The sequence below is a fragment of the Macaca nemestrina genome, chromosome 10 (assembly GCF_043159975.1).
Source record: "Macaca nemestrina isolate mMacNem1 chromosome 10, mMacNem.hap1, whole genome shotgun sequence".
Taxonomy (NCBI): Eukaryota; Metazoa; Chordata; class Mammalia; order Primates; family Cercopithecidae; genus Macaca; species Macaca nemestrina.
Window position 1 is genome coordinate 20,642,246 of NC_092134.1, and position 22,933 is coordinate 20,665,178.

The window sequence follows — 22,933 nt, forward strand, 5'->3', positions numbered from 1 at the left end:
GCTCCATTCTAGGGATTTGCCTGATGCATGAGTCAGCTTCTCTTGCTTATAGGTCTAGGAATCCTCTTTTCTGGACAGTTTTGGACATACATGCTGACCAGTCTATGCTCCTTCTATATGAGACTTCTATAGAGTCTCAGTTAACAGTCTGTCTTCAGAGGGCAACCAGATGTTCATCTTTTAATTACAAACTTGTTTCATGCACCTACCTGACACAAGTGGAAGTCTCTGGGCTCCCCAAAGTCATCAATCTCATACATACTCCCAGCCAGGATTGGGGATAGGTCATTTACTTTTTTCTTTTAACAGAATTTTTTTTTTTTTTAAAGACAGGGTCTCACTTCCATCGCCAAGGCACAACCACAGCTCACTTTAGCCTCAACCTCCCAGGCTCAGGTGATCGTCCCACCCCAGCCTCCCAAGGCTGTACTCCCAGTCTTGGGACTACAGGAACACACCACTATGCCTGGCTAATTTTTTTGCATTTTTAGTAGAGATGGGGTTTTATCATGTTGCCCAAGCTGGTCTCAAATTCCTGGGCTCAAGTGATCTACCTGCCTCAGCCTCCCAAAATGCTGAGATTACAAGCATCAGCCAATGCAACTGGGCTCTTTTAATAGATTTTTAGTTACACAAATAATACATTAAAACATTATATTTTTTATAAGAATTAAAATGGGACGGATAAAGCTCAATTCCCTCTTGAACACCATCTTTTCTCAATAATCCCAGTTCCCTCTCCTCCTCCCCAGAAATAACCCTGTGTCAGTTTCGTGTGTACAGTTCCAAGCTTTTTCCTGTGACTTTATGCAGAGATATGAAGTCATGGAAAAAGTTTGGGTGGGGAAGGTTAATGTGTCTTTCTTCTGTTCATACACTACACTAGCAACAAAGAGTAGAAAAAAGGAAATGTAAAATGCAATGCCATTTACCACAGAATCCAAAAATATTTTTAACCTACAAATAAATCTAACAAAAGCTGAGCAAGACCTCTACAATGACAACAATAAACATTACAAAAAGGAGTTAAAGAAAATTTACATAAATGGAGAAATGTCCCATGACCATGAATTGGAAGATTTAATATTATAATTTTAATTGTCCCCCAAATGGTTTATGAATTCACTAGAATCCAAATAAAAATCTAGGGTCTACTTTTATTGAAATTTATTATCTGATTCTAAAATTTATGTAGAAATGCAAACAACCTAACAAAAATCAAGCAATATAGAAGGAGAGTGGAAAACTTAAACTACTGGATTTCAAGTCTTACTCAAAGCTATAGTTATTAAAAATATGGTGCTATTAACAAAATAATAGATGAAAGACTGATGAAACAATACTAAGTCCTAAAGCAGAGCCACACGTATCCAGTCACCTGATTTACAGTGAAGGCATTACTGCAGTTTGAGAACACAGGAAGGGGAAGATAATGGTTGTTTGAATAAATGGTGCTGGATCAATTGCATATCCATGTGGATACTAATACAAACCAAAACTTTGACTCCCTATCTTACACCATACACAAAAGTTAATTGTAAAGAGACCATGTGACCTAGGCAACATCATGAGACCCCGTCTCGAGGAAAAATTTAAAAGTTAGCCAGTCATTGTGGCACATGCCTGTGGTTCCAGCTACTCAGGAGGCTAAGGTAGCAGGGTCACTTGAGTCCAGGAATTCAAGGTTGCAGTGAGCCACGATCATACCACTGCACTCCAGCCTGGGCAAGACAGCGAGATCCTGTCTCAAAAATAAGAAACAAAACAATGAAGAGACCATGAACATATTTAACAAATTATCTATCTTGCTTTTCCCACTCAATGATGTTTTGAGAACCTACCTTTTGTCCATACATACCAACCTACATAACTGTTTTAATGGTGGCTGAGTAGCCCATGCCAGATGTCTCATGGTCTGTGGAGCTGTTCCCTTCACACATGTCTATGTATTTTCTCCAGTAGTGTCAGAGAAATGGAATTGCTGCAGCACAGGAGCTGGGTCATTTTTTTCAGGCCAAGTAGAACTTCCATTTTTCTTCCAAATTTCATTCTCAGCTAGCATTGCTATTGTGTGGTTGCTCCCAGGGAGGATGGAATCAATACTCTACCCAAAATTGGCTTGGATGTCAAGAATGATGAGGCCACATGTGCACCAAGAGTATGGAAGTAATTATTAACTCACATAATGTTTCTTTCTGAGAAGAGCAGGAAAAACACCCAAGCTGGTCTGGAATGGCTTGAGCAAAGGGAGGGGCAATGGCTTTGGTTTTTATTGTGGTTAGAGGGGTGCAGTTGAATGACGGTACTGCGTGGGTGGTTGAACTTCTCCACCAATGCCAAAAAAGATAGTGCACAGGATTTCTTATTGGCTTACCCAGATACGAGGCAAAAGGGGAAGGAGGAGGGAGAGGGCTTGGAAGCTGTCAATAGTCAAACATCAAAAATGGAGTATCTCAGCTAAGGGAAATATTTTGCTACATGATTACATACCCTCTGGATCAGTAACTAGTCACTAATTGATTATCTTAGACTCTGGTTTTAGTTTATCATGTCAGGTTAGGCTAGGTTATCTCTTGACTCAGTTTCCCCATCTGAAAAACCATTAGAGACAGCCACCAAGTAAAAGATATATCTAAGCTGCTCACTGATCTTTTTGTTGAGCATTTACTAGGTGCTAGGTACTATTCTGAGAGCTTTTTCATGAATTAACTCAGAGCCATGTAAAAACTCAATGAATTAGCAGTTATTATCCTTATTTTACAGGTGAGAAAAATGGAAGCACAGAGAGGTGAAGTGATTTGACAAAATTACATAGCCAGTAAGTGTGGAAATGGGCCTCAAGACCAGGCTGTCCAGACCCAGAGCCCAAGCTCTTAATTACTATGGTAGGCTGGGGACTCCTTCAGGAGAGTGACAAATGCCTGTTTCCACTATGCTGTGCAACTTCAGAATCAAATAGAATACCATGTGAGTAATGCCCTCTAGAGTTGTGCAAAAGTTGGGCCTTGCATGCATCGAACACAATGCCTGGAATATAGCGAGTGCTCAATGCACATTGGTGAATTAATCAATACATTTATGCATAATAATAATAACAAAGTGCCGTTATATTATCTATGAAGATACAAAAACCAATACAATAAAATCAACCAAAGAGCTCCAGCTCACACATTGGACATTATTTCAACCTCCCACATCAATAGCAACTAAAGAGAAACTCCCCAATACTAATTAGACTGAGAGCTCCAAGAGAGCAGAAACCGAGTCTGTTTTGTTTTTGCTGGAAACCAAGGACCCCAGCACAGGGCCTAGCATGGAATACTCACTTCAAAAGTATTTGCTGAAAAATGGATGGGTATTTGGACAGAAGATACTCAAATGAATAAATGGAGGGAGGGATTATTATATAGATGATGGATGGATGGATGGATGAGTGTGTGAGTGGATGGAAGAAAGATGATTGCATAGAGAGATGGGTGGGTGGGTATGTGGGTGGAATGAGCAGTTAGAATTACGGACTCTGTAGTTAGACTGCCTGAGTTCAATTCCCAATTCTGTCAATTATTCCAGGAATACAGATGGAATAAGAGGCCAGGAGGTGACCCAAAAGTAGGCCCAGAGAAGGAATGAGAGGGTAGTTTGTGAATGAAATAATTATGGAATACTAGAGCCAAAAAGAACAAATTTAATCAAGCACACTTTTTGTACAAATGAGACTACTAGAATTCAGAGAGATGAAACTATTGGTCTGAAATAACACAACTGATGAGAGGCAGTACCAAAACAAAAGTCTAAGTTTCCTGACTGTCTTTATTCAATCTACAAACATATATTGAGCATTTACTATGTACCAGGTACTATACTAGGTGCTGGATATACTACATTGAGCAAAACAGACACAGGATCTATTCTCAGAGCACTCAAAATCTGAAGGGAAGTGAGTGTTATATGGGGGAAGTACTAGGAGTTAGGGGAGCATATAACAGTGACAACTAATCTAGTCTAGTGATCAAGGAAGGCTTCCCTAAGGAGGTGGCATTAAAGCCAAGACCTAAAGACAACCGAAAAGATGGATAGGAGTCATTCTAGGAGAACCACTCTTAGATAGCTCTATCCCCAGGATAACTGCCTAATCTCCCTGGACCTCATTTTATATTTAGATGTGGATAATAATTAGCACAAGAGACAGCACTCAACAAGTGTTGGTTCTCCTTTCCTTCCCAGGTAGGTGGCCTTTCAATCTAACACACCATCTATGAGGAAAAAGAGTAGCTATATGTATCGTCTAATAACACAAACCATAATTATTCTTTTATTCACTCTGTAATATTTCTTGAGCACTGGCTGTCAAGAGCTTTGCTAGACATGGATGTGCAGTTCCTACTCATCAATTCTAATGGAGAATGTATCAGTCAGGATGGACTAGGTTCTGCTGTGTAACAAACACACCAAAATCCCACCAGCTTAACACAACAAAAGTTTACTCCTGCCCCAGAGTCTGTTGCAGGTCTAGTAACTTAGAAATCCAGGTGTTTTAATCAGCTCTGGCAACTATAACAAATTAGCATAAATTTGGGCAGCTCAAACAGCAAACATTTGTTTCTCACAATTCTGGAGGCTGAGAAGTTCACAATCAAGGTAGCAGCAGATTGGGTTCCAGTGAGCATCCCCTTTCTGGTTTACAGATGATCATCTTCTTGTTGTAGCCTCACATGAGCAAAGAGGGAGAGGCAGCAAGCTCTCTGGTGTCTCTTCTTATTAGGGCACTAATCCCATTCATAAGGGCACCACTCTCAGGTCCTAATCATCTCCCAAAGCCCCATCCCCTCACATCATGTTGGGGGCTGGAATTTCAACATACAAAGTTAGGGAGACACAATGTTCAGACCATAACACCAAGTTCAAATGATACCCTGATTTCCCATTTTCACCATGAGGACTTCAGACTCAGACTCCATATAGCAGAAAAAAGCACACAGAAAACTCACACAGGCTTTCCCAGGCTTAGGCCTGGGAGTGATGTATGCCCCTTCTGCTCACAGCCCATTGACAGGCATGAGTCATATGGCCCTGCTTAACTACAAGGAGCTGGGAATGGAGAAGTGCCGGGACCATCTGAGGAACATTATTGTCTCTGCCACAGAAGAGATACACACTCAAGTCAGCACACAAACAAGGATATACAGTCAGCCATCAGTATCTGCAGGTTCTGCATCCATAGATTCAACCAACCACAGATCGAAAATTTTCCAAAATAAAAATTAATACAACGGCCAGGGACAGTGGCTCATGCCTATAATCCTAGCACTTTGGAAGGCCAAGGCTGACAGACCACTTGAAGTAAGGAGTTCGAGAACAGCCTGGCCAACATGGTGAAACCCCATCTCTACTAAAAATACAAAAATTAGCCAGGCATGGTGGCAGGCACCTGTAATCCCAGCTATTTGGGAGGCCAAGGCAGAAGAGTCGCTTGAACCTGGGAGGCAGAAGTTGCAGTGAACCAAGTTCACACCACTGCACTCCAGTCCGGGTGACAGAGATTCCATCTCAAAAAAAAATAATAACAATAACTATTTTAAAACAATACAGTGTAATAACTATTTAAGTTTAATTGTAATCTATTTATTTATTTATTTTGAGACCAGGTTATGAGACCGGCTAATTTTTGTATTTTTGGTAGAGGCAGGGTTTCACCATGTTATCCAGGCTGGTCTTGAACTCCTGACCTCAAGGGATACACCCAGCTCAGTCTCCCAAAGTGCTGGGATTACAGGCTTGAGCCACTATGCTCAGCCAACAATACAGTATAACAACTATTTACATAGCATTTACATTGTATTAGGTATTTAAATAATCTCGAGGTGATTTAAAGTATACAAGAGGACATGCATAGGTTACATGCCAATACTGTACCATTTTATGTCAGCAACTTGAGAACCCACAGATTTTGGTATTCAAGGGGGTCCTAGAACCAACCCCCGGGGATACTGAGGGACGATTGAATTACCATAGCGATACTGCCAGGAAGTTTTTAACTGGATGACCTGGCTTGGGCTCCTGAATTAAGACTTCAGAATGCAGTAGAGACAAACATAAAACCACAGATGAAAAGAAATAAGTGACAATCCATCACAGACTGTCTCAAAGGCAGGTGAGGAGTTCTACTGAGTTATCTGTCCCCGCAGTCTAGCAGTATCCAAGCAGTGATTTCATTTCTGAGCACAAATCACCAAAACAATGCAGAGTGCAGCAATAGAGCCGCACAATTCCCACAGCATCTGTAAGAACAGCCCGGCATGGCATCATACCCAGACTTGATTTACTGGGTGCCATTCTGAAAGTGAAAAGTTCAGCACATCACAGCCTGTGCTTAACTGGTACTGAAGTTCAGCTCAAATAAAACTCGCCAGAGGTCTCCAACTCAAATGGCTACAGGGACCACAAAATGAGAGAAGTGACCTCATGGGACAGGGAGCAAACAAGGTGGCACATGCCCATAGAATGGTGCTCTGCAGGGCCAGTGCAGTGGGTCACATATACCTGCAATCCCAGCACTTTGAGAGGCTGAGGTGGGAGGATTGCTTGAGGCCAGGAGTTCAAGACCAGCCTGGGTAACATAGTAAGATCCTATCTCTTAAAAATTTTTTTTAATTATCTGGGTGTGGTGGCACACACCTGTGGTCCCAGCTACTCAGGAGGCTGAAGTAGGAGGATCATTGAGCCCAGGAGTTTGATGCCAGCCTGGGCAACATAGCAAGACCCCACCTCTATTTTAAAAAATTAATTATCTGGGTTTGGTGGCATACACCTGTGGTACCAGCTACTTAGGGGGCTGAGGTGGGAGGATCCCTTGAGGCCAGGAGTGCAAGACAGGTCTAGGCAATATAGTGAGACTCCATCTCTACCAAAAACAAACAAACAAAAAAAAAACTAAAAAACACTTTTTTAAAATTAGCTGGGTGTGGTGGCACGTGCCTGTAGTTCCAGCTACTCGGGAGGCTGAGGCAGGACGATCACTTGAGCCTAAGGTTTTGAGGTTGAGCTATGATTGTACCACTGCACTCCAGCCTGGGCAAAAGAGTGAGACCCCATCTCTTAATTAACTAATTTTTTTTAAAGGTGCTCCTCAATATCACCTAAGTGTTGCTACCTGTGATTAGTTTTAGATTTTAAGAGAAGTGGAAATCTGGATTTTTATATGAGATTTCTCAGTTTTTAAACATGGAAATTAAATAAAATTATTTCAAACACACTTCAGGTTGAACAAAATGTAACTGCCATTCAAATTCATCCAGCAGTCCTAAGTGCTCTGTATCAGCTCTAAAACTATACAACCCTGAGCCTGAGCCAAATCTGAGTCACCCCATGAGCCATTTCCATGACACTGAGCCCTGATGTCCACCCCACTGGGGGACTCATGGAATGAGGAGGAGCTGTGCTATCTTTGTGGATTACAGAAACAACATGGACTTTCTGGTATTCTGTGGCTTATGGGATTCTAACACCAGAGAGAAAGGACCTGCTCAAGGTCACTGGGTGAAAGGTGATTGAGTCGAGGCTGGAACCCTCATTCAGCAGGGTAGTCTCCGAGGCTGGTGGCTGCAATTGCTCAGTGGAATCAGCCACACAGAAGTGCCACTCCAGCTGTGCCACTCACTGCCTCTGGGACCCTAGGCAAATCCATTGTCCTCTCTGAGGCTGTTTTCTCAGCACTAATGGGTGAAAATCATAGATGAAGAAATCAGTGTCATGTAAATGAAATCAGTTAAAGTCTATGATGCAAGTGGTCCAGAGCTGGCCCCATTATTATTTTTCTTTTACTTTTTTTTTTTTTTTTCTGAGATGGAGTCTTGCTCTGTCACCCAGGCTAGAGTACAGTGGCATGATCTCAGTTCACTGCCACCTCCCCATCTTGGGTTCAAGCGATTCTCCTGCCTCAGCCTCCGAAGTAGCTGGGATTACAGGTGTGCACCATCACACCCAGCTAATTTTTGTATTTTTAGTAGAGATAGAATTCCACTATGTTGGCCAGGCTGGTCTTGAACTCCTGACCTCAAGTGATCTGCCCACCTCGGCTTCCCAAAGTGCTGGGATGACAGGCGTGAGCCACCACAGTTTACTATTTTTCATTCCACAAATGTTTATTATGCACCTTCTGTGTTCCACTTACCAAGGATACAGACAAGGTCCCTGCCCTCATGGAGCAAATGGTGCAGGGCGCGGGGGAGACAGACAGGAGATGAATGAACAAATGGATTTATAAAGTATTCATTGTTGTGATTAAAAAGAAATAAAGCTAGCCAGAGATGGCTAGAAAGTGAGAGGAGGTGTCATGTTAAACAGGGTGGTCAGGGGAGGTGTCATATATGTTGAGACCTGGAGGAAATGGGAGAGCCAGGCAAATCTCCCAGGGAAGAGCATTGCAGGCTGAGGGAACAGCCAGTGCAAAGCCCTGAGGCAACGCATGTTCTTGGAGATGTTCAAGGAACAGCAAGTAGGTCATGGTGGTTGGAACTGAGAGAGTAAGGGTTGTTTTTATTTGTTGCAGGAGCAGAGTTGAGGACAGATACTGGGCATGGGGAGTTAAATGGACTGAAGTCGCCAGGAATTTGGTTAGCCCTAAGGCGGAGAGAAAGCACAGTTTGTAAGAGGAAGCCTGAGAACAAAGTTGAGAGGCAGGAATAAGGTAGGCCAGTGAGCAGTGAGGCCTGGGCAGGAGATTTGGGTGTACCAACCCTCCCGGGTTGGCCCCCACTTCCCCCTCCAGCCTCATCTTTCAATAATTCTACTAATTGCCCCCTCTACCAGCCTGGTCTTCTTCCTCCATTCATACCAGAAACCCTGTGTTTCTCCTGCCTCAGGGCCTTTGCATATGCTGTTCCTCCCGCCTGGAACACTCTCCCCCGTTCCCCCTAGAATCCCACTCCTTTTTCCTCCCCCTATTTAATCTCTGTCCATCCTTCAGATTTCACTTTAGGTGTCTGTACCTCCAAATAGCCTTCCAGATTCCCCCAGCTGAATTACAGCCCCTTTAGAATGTTCCTGGTACCCCTGTGCTGCTCCACATGTCACACTGTGGTCTAATTGCCAGGTTACCATCTGCCTCCTGTGTCCACTGGTTTCTTGGCAAGGGCAGAGTGGGATCTGGGTTCAGTTCTATACCCACAGGCCCCACATCCCCAGAAAACGGGCTTAACTGGCCTAGGAGAAGGCAAAGTGCAGCTGCTGAGAATGTGGTGGAGAGAGGGAAAGAGCGAGGCAGGAGGGCTCGCAGGATCTAAATAATGCACCCAGACATTGAGCTTCTCTTAGAATTTGACTTTACATATTGATATGATTTGGCTGTGTCTCCACCCAAATCTCATCTTGAATTATAGCTCCCATAATCCCCGCATGTCATGGGAGGGACTCGGTGGGAGATAATTGAATCATGGGAGCAGGTTTTTCCCATGCTGTTCATGATAGTAAGTCTTACAAGATCTGATGGTTTAATATATGTCAGTTGTTCCCCTGCATGCACTTTCTTGCCTGTCGTCAGGTAAGACATGCCTCTGTTCCTCTTTCACCTTCCGCCATGATTGTGAAGCCTCCCCAGCCATATGGAACTGTGAGTTCATTAAACCTCCTTTCCTTTATAAATTACCCAGTCTCGGGTGTGTCTTTATTAGCAGCATGAGAACAGACTAATACATCTACATTTCCACAGTCCACTCCATTTAACGGTGTGCATAAAAGGATTGCTTTTGTTCATTCATTTGCTCAACAAATATTTATTGAGCATCTTCATTGTGCCCAGCAATAAAAGGAATGATAAACATCATAGAGGCACTAATCTCACTTCCATATACCTCAGTTCTCTCAATGAAAGCATTCACTGAGCCACCTCGATGTGCCTAGCATAAGCAGGAAACACAGAACTGTGAAAGGCACCTTTCTTTTCTTCAAGAAGATTATAATCTAGATTTTTGAAGAGATCATCTTGTAAGAAGGAATAGAAGCCAAGAACAAACCTCCAATATTCACCAAGGGCTCACAAAGAGCGAGGTGCTCTCCTAAGTGCTTATATCCATTGTCTTAGCCTTCTGCTCAGCCCCACCATGCACCCACACATTCATTCAACAGGTGTGCAGTAAATTTTCTGTGTGCCAAACATCGCTCTAGTTCCCAGAGGTTCAGCAATGACCAAGACAAAGTCTCTACTCTTACATAGATGACCTCTATAGAAGGAAACAACCAAAAAATAAATATACAATATAAAGTCAGGAAGTCATAAATGAGATAAAGAAAAATAAAGCATAAGGGGCTGTGATGTTGTGCAAAAACCTGAATGAAATAAGAGAGCCAACCACACAAGACAAACGTTCCAAGCAGAGGGAACAGCCAGCACAAAATTCTATCAGGTAGATTACTACCATTGCCAGTTCCCAGATAATGAAACTGGACTAACTCTAAGACTTAGAGAGATTAAGCAATTATCCAAGATCACATAGCTCAGAAGTGACAAAATTCAGATTTCAATCCAAGTCTGATTCCACAGCTCATGATTGTCATCACTGTGTGACATTTTCACTCTCACAAGAACCATATTAAGACTATGAATTTGCCTTTGCACACTGCACTAGCTATATCCTAAAGAAACTGATGCATATTTTTATTACCTCTTTCTCTGAATATTTCATAATTTCAGTGTGATTTCCCTTTGACCCAAGAGTTGCCTCAATGAGGTTTCAAATTTCCACAAATCAGAAGGGTTTTTTTGTCTTTCTCAAAGGAAACAAGGGTTAAGTCAAACTCAGTGGAGATGATTCACAGTATTTATGTTGCATTCTATAGTTTATAAAGCACATTTATTCTTCTTCTTCAAAACCCAATGAAATGAATTAGATGGGAAAATAGCCTTCTCATTTTACATACCTCACAAATGTAAATTCCTAACCCAAGAAGAGACAACTAGCAAGTGGCCAGAATAACTTCCCACTATACCTACTGCAGCTCCATAAAGGATCTACCATGTGGAATTTGATGCTAAACTCCTGAGATATCTAGGAGACGGTATCGTGTGGTAGTGAGCAGTGGCCTCTGAAGCCACCCTGAGGTCCAAATCCTCATATTCCTACTTAGAAGTTGTGAATGTCTTCATCTCTCTATGCCTCAGTTTCCTTAACTGTAAAATGGCCATACATAGTAGGACCTTCTTCATTAGACTGTTGGGAAGATTACCTGAGGACATGGTTTCCATCATTCCCAAAATGAAATACAAACACCTTACTATGCACAGGGCCTGTGCAAAGTCATAGGCAAGGCTGCAAGTGACCTGGCCCCTACCCACCTGTCTGCACGCTCCCTCTAGCTTCATTCCTCTGCCAGGCCTTCTTGGACTACTCTTAGCTTATTCCAGCCTCATAGCCTTCACCCTTGCCATGCCTTCTTCCTGGAACATTTTCCTCACAAATCTTCTCACGCCTTACTCCCTCACTGCATTCAGGTCCTTACTCAAATGCCTTTTCAGATGGCCTGACATCCCCCTTCCAGTATTTCTGTCCACTCCCCACAGCTATATTTGCCTTCACAGCACTTAGCACAACCTGCAAGTTACTTATTAGCTAATTTATGTATTGCCGGCCTTCCTTGCAGGTAGAAGAGTCCCATGAGGACTGGAATTTGGTTTATTTTATTCATTACTTTGTCCCCAATTCCTCCAGCAGCTAATAAATAAATAGCGGCTTTGTTAATACAAGCGTGGAGGGCACAGCACAGGGTAGAATGGGGAGAACTCTGGGCCCCTCATCTGCTACATCGCCTGAAGCAGCTCAACCTTTATATGACACATCAGATTTCATTGCGGAAGAATTTCACGGAATTTTTTCTTCTTTTTACATATGAAAAGTAATCATATGGATCAGACTACCAGCATCAGACTGACCTTGAGGCACTTGCTAAAAATACAGTCTCCCCAGTCCACACCTCTACCTCCTTGGACCCACAGAATTTCTGGGGGACTACCAGGAATCTGCATATCAACAAACACCCTGGGTAGTTCCTCAACAATCTAAAGTTTGAGTTCTACTTATCTAGAGGGCTCTTAGTCCTTATTGAATCCCAACATCAGGATTTGAGGTGTGTTGATTCTCTAGAACACTCCTTTTGGCACCACCTGGCCATTTTAGCCAACTTTTTTTTTTTTTTTTTTTTTCTTTGAGACAGAGTTTCACTCTGTCGCCCAGACTGGAGTGCAGTGGCACAGGATCTCAGCTCACTGCAAACTCTGCCTCCCGAGTCCAAGCGTTTCTCCTGCCTTAGCCTCCGGAGTAGCTGGAACTACAGGTCTGCACCACCACGCCCAGCTAATTTTTGTATTTTTAGTAGAGACGGGGTTTCACCATGTTGGCCAGGCTGGTCTCAAACTCCTGACCTCAAGTGATCCACCTGTCTCGACCTCCCAAAGTGCTGGGATTACAGGTGTGAGCCACTGCGCCCGGCGTAACCTTTTCAAGAAACGGGATTCAATGCGCAGTGATGAGGCCATCCAGGTTTTCAACTGCGAACTCTCCCTTAGTGAATATCACTATGTGGGAAATCATCAAATAAAACTTGACTGAAACTGACTATAATTAACTTGATTGGATTGAAGGATGCAAAGTATTGTTCCTGGGTGTGTCTGTGAGGGTGCTGCCAATGGAGATAAACATTTGTGTCAGTGAACTAGGAGAGGCCGACCCACCTTCAGTCTGGGTGAGCACCATCGAATCAACCGTCTGCAGTTAGGATACAAGCAGGCAGAGGAACGTGGAAGGACTACACTGGCTGAGTCTTCCGGCCTCCATCTTTCTCCCGTGCTGGACGCTTCCTGCCTTCGAACATCGGACTCCAAATTCTTCAGCTTTTGGACTCTTGGACCTAAGCTAGTGGTTTGCCAGGGGCTCTCGGGCCTATGATCGCTGACTGAAGGCTGCACTGTGGGCTTCCCTATTTTTGAGGTTTTGGGACTCAGACTGGCTTTCTTGCTCCTCAGCTTGCAGACAGCCTACTGTGGCACTTCACCTTGTGATAGTGTGAGTCAATACTCCTCAATAAACTCCCTTTATATATACATCTATCCTATTAATCCTGTCCCTCTAGAGAACCCTGACTAACACACCGTCCCTCTGCACACGTGCATACCTCAAAGCCTCAAACAAACAATAATTGGCCCCCCCTAGGCGTCCCCAGTTTTGTTCATTCCTTCCTGGGAGAGCCACTTCACATAAAGTAGAAGTAAATAATTTAAAGTTCCATTCTTAATAACAACTGCAGGAGCTCTTGCTGCACTGTGAGACAACCAAGAGTGTGCCCCCATGGAGTAATTCCGTCCCTGGACTTCTGAGCCATCAAGCCCAGGAACGACACCTGAGGTGACCCGCCCCTCTGGAGGTGACCCCCGTGTTTGGACCACACCCCCAGCCTGACACAGTTAATTGGATCAGAAGTAGACCATGTGACCCTGGTTGGACCAATCAGATTCTTTGTGCTAGATTGAGGTGGGAGGTGTTTAGTTCAGGCTCAAATATCTGAAAACTCAGCAACTTCCTGGGCCCTGGAGCACAGATAGCGGTGTCAGAGTGAGAGGCATGATGTTGCCGGGAGTGTAGATATGAACATAAACATCTGGTTCCCTTGTTCCTGCTCTTGGGTTCCCTGTGGTGTGCAGATATTCTTAACTCTATTCTCCTTTTGTGTTTTACCTTCAATAAATCCATTCCCGAACAGACCCCAAAATACAAAGTCTCAGATATTTACACGTGAAAGATCCAACAGGGCCTGATAGTTTTTGTGACGCTGCGGACTTCCTTGAACCTTGGTTTCCCCATTTTCTGCAGCCATAATCACTTCTGAGTCCCCTCCCACCAACCTAGGGTTAATCAGGGAATCTTAAGAGTCTCAGAGTCCATAAAGACTCTATAATTTAGCCTTTTAATTTTTTTTTTTTTTTTTAAGACAGGGTCTCACTCTGTCACTCAGGGTGGAGTGCAATGGCACAATATCGGCTCACTGCAACCTCCACCTCCTAGGCTCAAGCAATTCTCCTGACTTGGCTTCACAAGTAGTTGGGACTGCAGGCATCCGCCACAACCACCTGGCTAATTTTTGTATTTTTAGTAAAGACGGGGTTTCACCATGTTGGTCAGGCTGATCTCGAACTCCTGACCTCAAGTGATCCGCCCGCCTCAGCCTCCCAAACTGCTGGGATTACAGGCATTAGCCACCGCACATGACCAGCCCTTTAATTTTGTAGATTACAAACCGAGGCATGGATATAGGATGTAGTTTGCTCAAGGCCACACAGCAATTGAAATAGTAAGGCTAGAAGAGGAACCCAAGTCTCCTGGCTTTTAATGCAGAGCTGCTGCTAGACCTTAGGGAAATGCAAAGGATGGTTCCTTCTTCCTTCCATCCCTTTATCAATCTCCTCCTTTTCTTCTTTTTTTTTTTTTTTAATTATAGATGTTTCTAGGAGAGCGAATATGAAGGCAAGGGGAGGAATATAGTGCTTCAGAGGTCAAACTCTTGGATAAAGAGAAACTTGGTGCAAATCCTATTCCCTATCTGATCTTGAGAAAAGAACTCAACTTTTCTGTGCCTCAGTTTCCTCATCTGCAAAATGTTGAAAATATTGACTTCAGAGGGGCTGCTGTGAGGATGGAATGAGACAGTGAACAATACCTGGCAGTATTGAATAAATTCTTAAAACAGTAGCTGTTATTGTTGTTGATAATAATGTCGTTATTAGCCATGCAGACAAAAGAACTCAATGAAAATTAGGTCATACCTAAAAGAAGTGAGGCTGCAGGCAAGTGAGGACTTAATAAAGCATGAAAGTCAGAGTTACCTCCCAGCCACTGTCCTCCCTCTGACATACAGTCAATTCAGTTATGGGAGGCAAAGTAAGTTTTAATTCCAGGGAAAATTCACGAAGCCACCCACCCAGCAAGTTTCTGGGGCATTTATCCATGTTTGCCAGGAAACACAAATAGAATCATTGAAAGAGCCATAAACTCAAGGAAAATAAAAAGATGGAGAAATGTTCATGAACAAAGATATGAATCACAACTAGCCATAAGAGAAAAGCTGGCATCAACCAAAATGTCTGTCAACCGGAGAGTAGTTATATAAATCCAGACATGACTGCTCAATGAAATATTACACACACATTAAAAATGTTGTTCATGGCCAGGCTCTCACCTGTAATCCCAGCACTTTGGGAGGCCAAGGCAGGTGGATCATTTCAGCCCAGCATTTCAAGACCAGCCTGGGCAACATAGTGAAACTCCATCTCTACGAAAAATACCAAAAAAAAAAAAAAAAAAGCTAGCTGGACATGGTGCATGCCTGTAGTCCCAGCTAGTTGGGAGACTGAAGTAGAAGGATTGCTTAAGTCCAGGAGGTCAAGGCTGCAGTGAGCTATGATCACGACACTGCACTTTAGCCTGGGCAACAGAGGGAGACCCTGTCTCAAAAAAAAAAAAAAAAAAGTTGCCATGGCCAGGCATGGTGGCTCATGCCTGTAATCCCAACACTTTGGCAGGCCGACGTGGGAGAATTGCTCAAGCCCAGGAGTTGGAGGCTGCAGTGAGCTACAATTGCACCACTGCACTCCAGCCTGGGTAGCAAAGTGAGACCCTATCTCTAAAAAATCATCATCATCATAATGTTCATGAAGACAGGCAAGACACAGAGACATGCTTAGGAAGAAATGTAAAAAGGATACAAAACTATTGTGCACAGTATGAACAGTCATGATTTGTGAAATTATATATCAAAAAAAGACAAAGAAAATTGCACCAAAATGTTCACATTGGTTCTTTGGATGATGGAATTGTGGATAGTGTTCACTTATCGTTTTTTTATTTTTTTTTCCAAATTGTTTAATGAGTTTGCCCTGTTCATAACAAGAAAAAAATACATGTTAAAATTTAAACATTTGTTGGTAGGTGTGTGAAGGAATCTTAGATCTGGGAAATACATTAGAGGTCATCTGGTCCAAAACATCTTATTCAACGGAAAAAGAAACTAAGCCCAGAGAAGTTGAATAACTTTCACAAGGTCACATAGCTGGTGAGCAGCAAAAGTGGGACTGAACCCAGGTGTCTTCAGTGTCAGTTCAGCTTTGGTTCAAGCACAACAGATTACTAACCTACGCATAGTATAGAGAGAAGGAAAACCAAACAGAAAGGGACATGGAAAAGAAAGAGGGAAAGAGGGAAGGAAGGGAAAGTGGGAGGGAGAGAAGGAAAATCCTAAAACACTTCCCGAGCTACCTACTTCTTTTCCCCCCAAATATTTTGAGTCATTTGTGGACCTGCTCATTTCCATAAAGGCTGAATAATCTTAATTTTGTCAAGATTCTTAATATGGTTTGGCTGTGTCCCCACCCAAATCTTAAATTATAGCTCCCGTAATTCCCACGTCATGGGAGGGACCCAGTGGGAGGTAATTGAATCACGGGGGCAGGTCTTTCCCATGCTTTTCTCATGATGGTGAATAAGCCTCACGAGATCTGATGGTTTTATAAAGGGGAGTTCGCTTGCATATGCTCTCTCTCTGGCCTGCCACCATGTAAGACGTCCCTTGCTCTTCCACCATGATTGTGAGGCCTCCCCAGTCATGCGGAACTGTGAGTCAATTAAATCTCTTTCCTTTATAAATTACCCAGTCTCAGGTACGTCTTTATTAGCAGCATGAGAACAGACTAATACAACTCTGCCAAACATTCTTCCTCACTAATATTCCCCCAAGGTAAGAAAACTTGCAGGAAGTAACCAAGGAACAATTTTTGCCTTCTAATTTAATTACCACAGTGCTTGTCTATTAGAGCACTCACCAAGAACTTGGATTTAAATGTTCCCCGCAACGCCAGTGTGGAATGCAGTGGACTCGGTATCAAGAAAAGTTAATTTTGAATGTCAGTGTAATTCCTACAGGAAAACACTCTTCTATAATTTACCTTCCCAATTCATTAGTGCTTTGACAGTGTAGGGATTTGATATTTTAGTCACATCTTGCAAACTAATCTGCACAAATTCGTTCATAAAAAGACTATCTTGACTAAACTACATTAAAGTGCAAACCAGCTAACTTCCCCACCTCGCCCCCGCCCTCAAATACTGTATACAAAAGACAAGACAAAAGTGTCTGCTAAGTCCTTGGTTAAAAATGGCCTCACCTGGAAAGAACGCTTTCATAGTCATGCCCTTTTAAGAAGGGTGTGAGAGATGGGAAAGACAGGGGGTAGGGAGATGTAGAAAGACAGAGATAAAGAGAAAGAGAGCATTTTATGTTAAATCCAGGGAGATGTGGAGAGAGAGGCAGAGAACAGAGACAAAATGATTCAGACAGACACAAAGAGGCAAAGAGATAAAAACAGTGAATGAGAGACAGACAGGAAGACAAAGAAACTGACAGAGAGAGAAAGATAGAGATAGAAATAGACAGTGTATCTGTTTTTGCTCCTCTCTCTATAGCACCAGGACAGCCCTTAGCCTATAGTTGAGGCTTCTTGTGTATGTGTTTACTTAATCAGCTAATTAATGAGTCAGTGAAACAGTGAATGAAATAGCTGGAAATATGTCAAAATCGAGTTTAGAAATACGAAGATGGGGGAATGTCATAAGAAACAACTTGGCCAGTTATGATGGTGCACGCCTATGGTCCCAGCTACTCAGGAGGCTGAGGCAGGAGGATGGCTTGAGCCCGAGAGGTTAAGGCTGCAGTGAGCCATGATCACACCACTGCACTAGAGCCTGGGTGACAGAGTGAAACTATGTCTCCAAAAAAATTAAAAAGAAGAAATAAAAGAAACAGGTAAGGGAGTTGGCAGTAGTTGTCTCTAGGGATGGACCAGGAACAGAGGAACAGAAACTAATATTTTGTTATAAATATGTTATAATCTGACTTTTAAACTATGTACTTGTATGACTTTGATGCAATACAGCTAATCTTTTAAACAAGATCATAAAAATTAAATGTAATGGCTGTACCAGAATTTTTTTTAATACAAGAAGAAAGATGAAAAGGAGCAAGAGGAGTTTTCCAAATGGTGAGAATTTGGGAAGAGAAGGTTCATGAAGTTCAAATGATACGGGTGCCCACATTTTAATTCTGCGAAAAGTAATCCCTGGGATACTTTGTTCTGAAATGTCTGTCTGAGCCGTGCTTTGGGTGAAGCCAGCTCTGCAGCTATGGTCACTATGGGATTCAGAATCGGTGCTCAAGCCAAAAGCAACCAATCAGGGCATGAGGGGGAGACCACAGATGAAACTCTACCCAGTGGAAGTACAACCTATTTGACAGTGGTAAACCCAGCCAATCAGATCCTCTCTTGGAAAGTATAAATACCAGGGCAGGCATTCCTGCTGCCCTTGAGACACCATGGGATTGGGGGAGACGGTCTATGAATGTCTTGAAATTGTATACAAAAAAGGTATGTGCTGTAGTTTCCTAGGCACGACAGATAGCTTTAATCAGATTTTCAGAGGAATCTATCATTAAGAAAGAGGAAGAACTAGTAAAATAATAAAATGTTTTAACATTTTTTAATTGGAAGACTTCATGTAAAAAAACCTAGATTTCCAACTTCCCAAAACATACAGTAACATTGAACCTGTCATTTTTCATGGTAATGATTGCCCAGAACTGAGTTGCTGCTGCTCCTATAGATGGAGCATGTGTTCCCAACTCACTATATTCCCACCACTCTTGTGTTTTCTGGCTCTGCCTGCTTCAGTTGTTGACATTTCATGCTCGGACCCTGTAAGCAGTTGACTTTGCAACTCCCAGCTGTCAGAAAGTGGCTAGTTCAGACTAAAATGTAAGTGGTTGCTATGTTCACATTTTTGCAACAGGAGTTTATTGAATCCATCAATCCCTAATGAAGTTCATAGGGCACGTCATTGAGTCCTTCTCAGGTCATGTTTTGGTTCAGGTAGAACCAAAATGACAGAAATCTAGTTCTGGCCATTCTACCTCCTAAAGATTTATAATCTTCTGTAGATCTTCCCAGATTTCTCTCCATTCTGTTTTTGTTGTTTTGTTTTGGGTTGGTTTCTTAGGAAGTTTTTTGTTTTGTTTTGTTGCTTTTTGAAGACTCATTATTAGTTGCTGGAATTATAGGTTTGCCCCTCAAAAGATTCTGGCCCCCTAGCAAAAGGTGAAGTCAGTAGCACCCTTTGATTGACTCATACTCTTGAAAGCTTGTTTTCTTTCCTGGCTCTGAGGTAACAGTCACAGACAGCCACTATTGCTGGGGTCATGCTGCGAGAAACCCTGTTACCTTTGCATAATAAAAAGCTGCACTGTTTGAAATTGTCTCATGCTGGGCCCATTTTTCTAGCTGCTTGACACCCACATAGGGACAAAACGACTTTGAATTCAGGGGTGGCAGCGAGGAAAACAAAGGGGTCCTATGTCAGAGTCTGTGCTGCTCTTTATCCTACAAGCTTGAGAACAGTGACTTCCATTATAACTCAGAGGGGAAGAGAGATTTCTTGCCTGAGGCAGGTGTCTAAGAGACTGAACCTCTACTTTACTTGAGTTAATTACATTTGATTCAGTACTTCCTGAATATCATGATGTGAAATACAGTATGTGTGACATGTGGGAATATAAGAATGAGGAAGACAGAGCTATGGCTCCCAAAAAACTTGAAGACTAGGCCAGGCACGGTGGCTCACACCTGTAAGTTTAGTACTTTGGGAGGTTGAGGCAAGAGGATTGCTTAAGCCCAGGAGTTCAAGACCAACCTGGCAAACAAAGTGAGGCCCCATCTCTACAAAAAAAAAAAAAAAAAGAAATCAAAAAATTAGCTGAGCATGATGGTGTCAGAGGCATTTGAACCAGAGCAACTTCATCTTGAATAGGGGCTGGTTAAAATAAGGCTGAGACCTAGTGAGCTGCATTCCCAGAAGGTTAGGCATTCTAAGTCACAGGATGAGATAGGAGGTTGGCACAAGATACAGGGCACAAAGACTTTGCTGATGAAACAGCATATGGTAAAGAAGCCGGTCAAAACCCACCAAAACCAAGATGGCGACCAAAGTGACCTCCGATCATCCTCACTGCTCATTATATGCTAATTACAATGCATTAGCATGCTAAGAGACACACTCACCAGCAGCATGACAGTGACAAATGCCATGGCAACATCAGGAAGTTACCCTACCTGGTCTAAAAAGGGGAGGAACCCTCAGTTCTAGAAATTGCCTACCGCTTTCCTAGAAAATTCGTGAGTAATCTGCCCCTTGTTTACCATAGAATCAAGAAGTAGCAGTAAGTACAAGCAGGTGAGCAGCCCATGCTGCTGCTCTGCCCATGGAGTAGCCATTCTTTATTCCTTTATTTTCTTAAAAAATTTGCTTTCACTTTACTCTATGGACTCGCCCCAAATTCTTTTTAGCGTGAGATCCAAGGACTCTCTCTTGGGATCTGGATCGGAATCCCTTTCTGGTAACAGTGGCACATGCCTGTGTTACTAGCTTCCCAGGAGGCTGAGGCAGAAGGATAGCTTGAGCCCAGGAGGTCGAGGCTGCAATGAGCCATTTTCATGCCACTGCACTCCAGCCTGGGGGACAAAGAGAGAGATTGTATTTAAAAAAAAAAAAAAAAAAAAAGGAAAATCTATTGAAAAAAATACAGTAAGTTAAAAAAAAAAAAAAAAGTTTTACAAGAGGGAATAGCTCAGGGCCCCAGGGCCCTGATAAGAGTAAGACCAGTGTGAACACTGTCATTTTTTTGTATAGCCACACCTTCCAAAATAAACTTCTTCCCTTCACCAAAATTCTTCCCTGCACTAAATTATGTGGGGCCAGATCTGAGCTTCAGGGGTGTGAAAATAAGAACTCAGGGCTGGCTGCAGTGACTCATGCCTGTAATCCCAGCACTTTGGGAGGCCAAGGCAGGCGGATAACCCGAGGTTAGGAGTTTGAGACCAGCCTGGCCATCATGGCAAAACCCTGTCTCTACTAAAAATACAAAAATTAAGGCCGGGTGAGGTGGCTCACGCTTGTAATCCCAGCACTTTGGGAGGCCGAGGCAGGTGGATCACCTGAGGTCAGGAGTTTGAGACCAGCCTGGCCAACATGGTGAAATCCCATCTCTACTAAAATATACAAAAATTAGCCAGGTGTGGTGGTGCATGCCTGTAGTCCCAGCTACTCAGGAGGCTGAGACAATAAATTGGACAGTCTGGCCACACAGGGTCTGCGATTCTGCCTGGCAGCCGTTAACTCTCCCTGGTGGGGCTCCTGGTGACCCCCACAGCTCATCTGCTCAGCACAGCACGGTGGTTAAGAGCCAGGACTCTGGAGCCACCTGCCTGGAGTCCCACCCTGACTTGGCACTTGCTACTCATGTGATCTTGGGTAAGCGACTTTCACCTTGCCTACCTGTTTCCCTATCTGTAAAATCACCTTCATCACAAGTAGCAAGTTCAGGGGGCGTGGTGAGGATTCAATGAATGAATAACTATAGACAGCGCCTGGTGCATAGTTGAAATCAGGTAAGAGTTGGACCCATTGTGCATCTGCCTGGCCCCGTGTGCATCCCAGTTTGCAACCCCTGGTTTAGGAGGTGAAATAAAAAGGATATATTGTCGGGATGGGGTTTGGGTAGGGGGCGGAGATGCCCTCTGATTAACTACAGAAACCCTGATCCAGGGAACGTGCTATGACCTGGAGTGGGAGTGAGGATGCGGGTAAAAATCAGACACACTGTGACTCTAGTGCCCCGATTTCAGCACTTTCTGAGTTTCCCGTCTTCCTACCCCTTCGAAAGATCCTTGACCAAAGCCCGATGCGGGGGTCCCAGCCGGCTCCAGGAGATGCACACATCCACCCTGGGTAAAGGCGCACATCACGGGTGGGTAAAGGCGCACATCCGACACCCCGTGGCTACCGGAGAGGAGCTACCTCGCCACAGCCACCCCGCGACCACCTGTTTCCCTCTCGGAGACTCGCAGGAGTAGCCACGTTGGGGGCCCCTGCCGGGACCCGCCCCTCAAAATCCCAAAGGATAGCGCGGGTCCCGCGCCGTCTCCCCGCCCCCAAGTCCCTCGTCGCCCCACCCCCGGTTCTAGCGCATCCTCCCGCTCCAGCAGCCCCATTCCGGGAGGCAGGGTCCCGCGTCCCCGCCGCGCCCCCACGGGACCCCCCACGGCCCCCTAAGCCAGCACGTGCTGCAGCTCGGGAGAGCAGGACCTGGTGGCCCTCAGCCCCCGCTCGCCTTACCCGCCTGCAGCGTTGATGGGCCCGTCCCTCCGCCGCCTCCAGCGGTGTCGCCTCTTCCACCGCTGCCACCACCGCGGCAAAGCCACCAGCGCGTGACCCTCGAGCACCAACACCACCCCCCGCCAGGCTCTGCCCTTAAATGTGGGAACAACCGACGATCCTCATCCCCCTACTAGAGGGAAGCTCAGAAAGGGTTAACAAGCCAAGATCAAGGGTTAGGAACACCACTGCCACCTTCCTCCACCAACCCTCTACCTTCTCCATCACCCCCTCTCCCTCTTCTTCCTCCTTCTCCCTCCTCCACCTTCATTACCCCTTCTCCCTCCTCCACCACCCCCTCCCTCCTCCATCTTCATCACTCCCTCTCCCACCCCCTCTCCCTCCTCCACCACCCCCTCTCCCTCCTCCACCACCCCCTCTCCCTCCTCCACCACTCCCCTCCCTCCTCCATCTTCATCATTCCCTCTCCCACCCTCTCGCCCTCCCCCACCACCCCTTCTCCCTCCTCCACCTTCATCACCCCCTCTCCCTCCTCCACCTTCATCAGCCCCTTCTCCCTCCTCCACCACCCCCTCTCCCTCCTCCACCACCCCCTCTCCCTCCTCCACCCCCTCTCCCTCCTCCACCAACCCCTCTCTCTCCTCCACCTTCATCACCCCTTCTCCCTCCTCCACCAC

The 22,933-nt window shown here is 44.3% G+C and overlaps 1 protein-coding gene across 4 annotated transcripts in view; it reads right to left on the bottom strand.

The window, feature by feature from the left end:
• LOC105493384 (rabphilin 3A) overlaps nt 1-22,509 on the bottom strand; it is a 334,145-nt gene extending 311,636 nt beyond the window's left edge. For all 4 annotated transcript variants that reach the window (XM_071071032.1, XM_071071031.1, XM_071071033.1 and 1 more), the window contains exon 1: nt 22,257-22,509. The gene's annotated coding sequence lies outside the window, so the exon portion shown is untranslated. The remainder of the gene's footprint in view (nt 1-22,256) is intronic.
• Between the last annotated feature and the right edge of the window lie 424 nt (nt 22,510-22,933).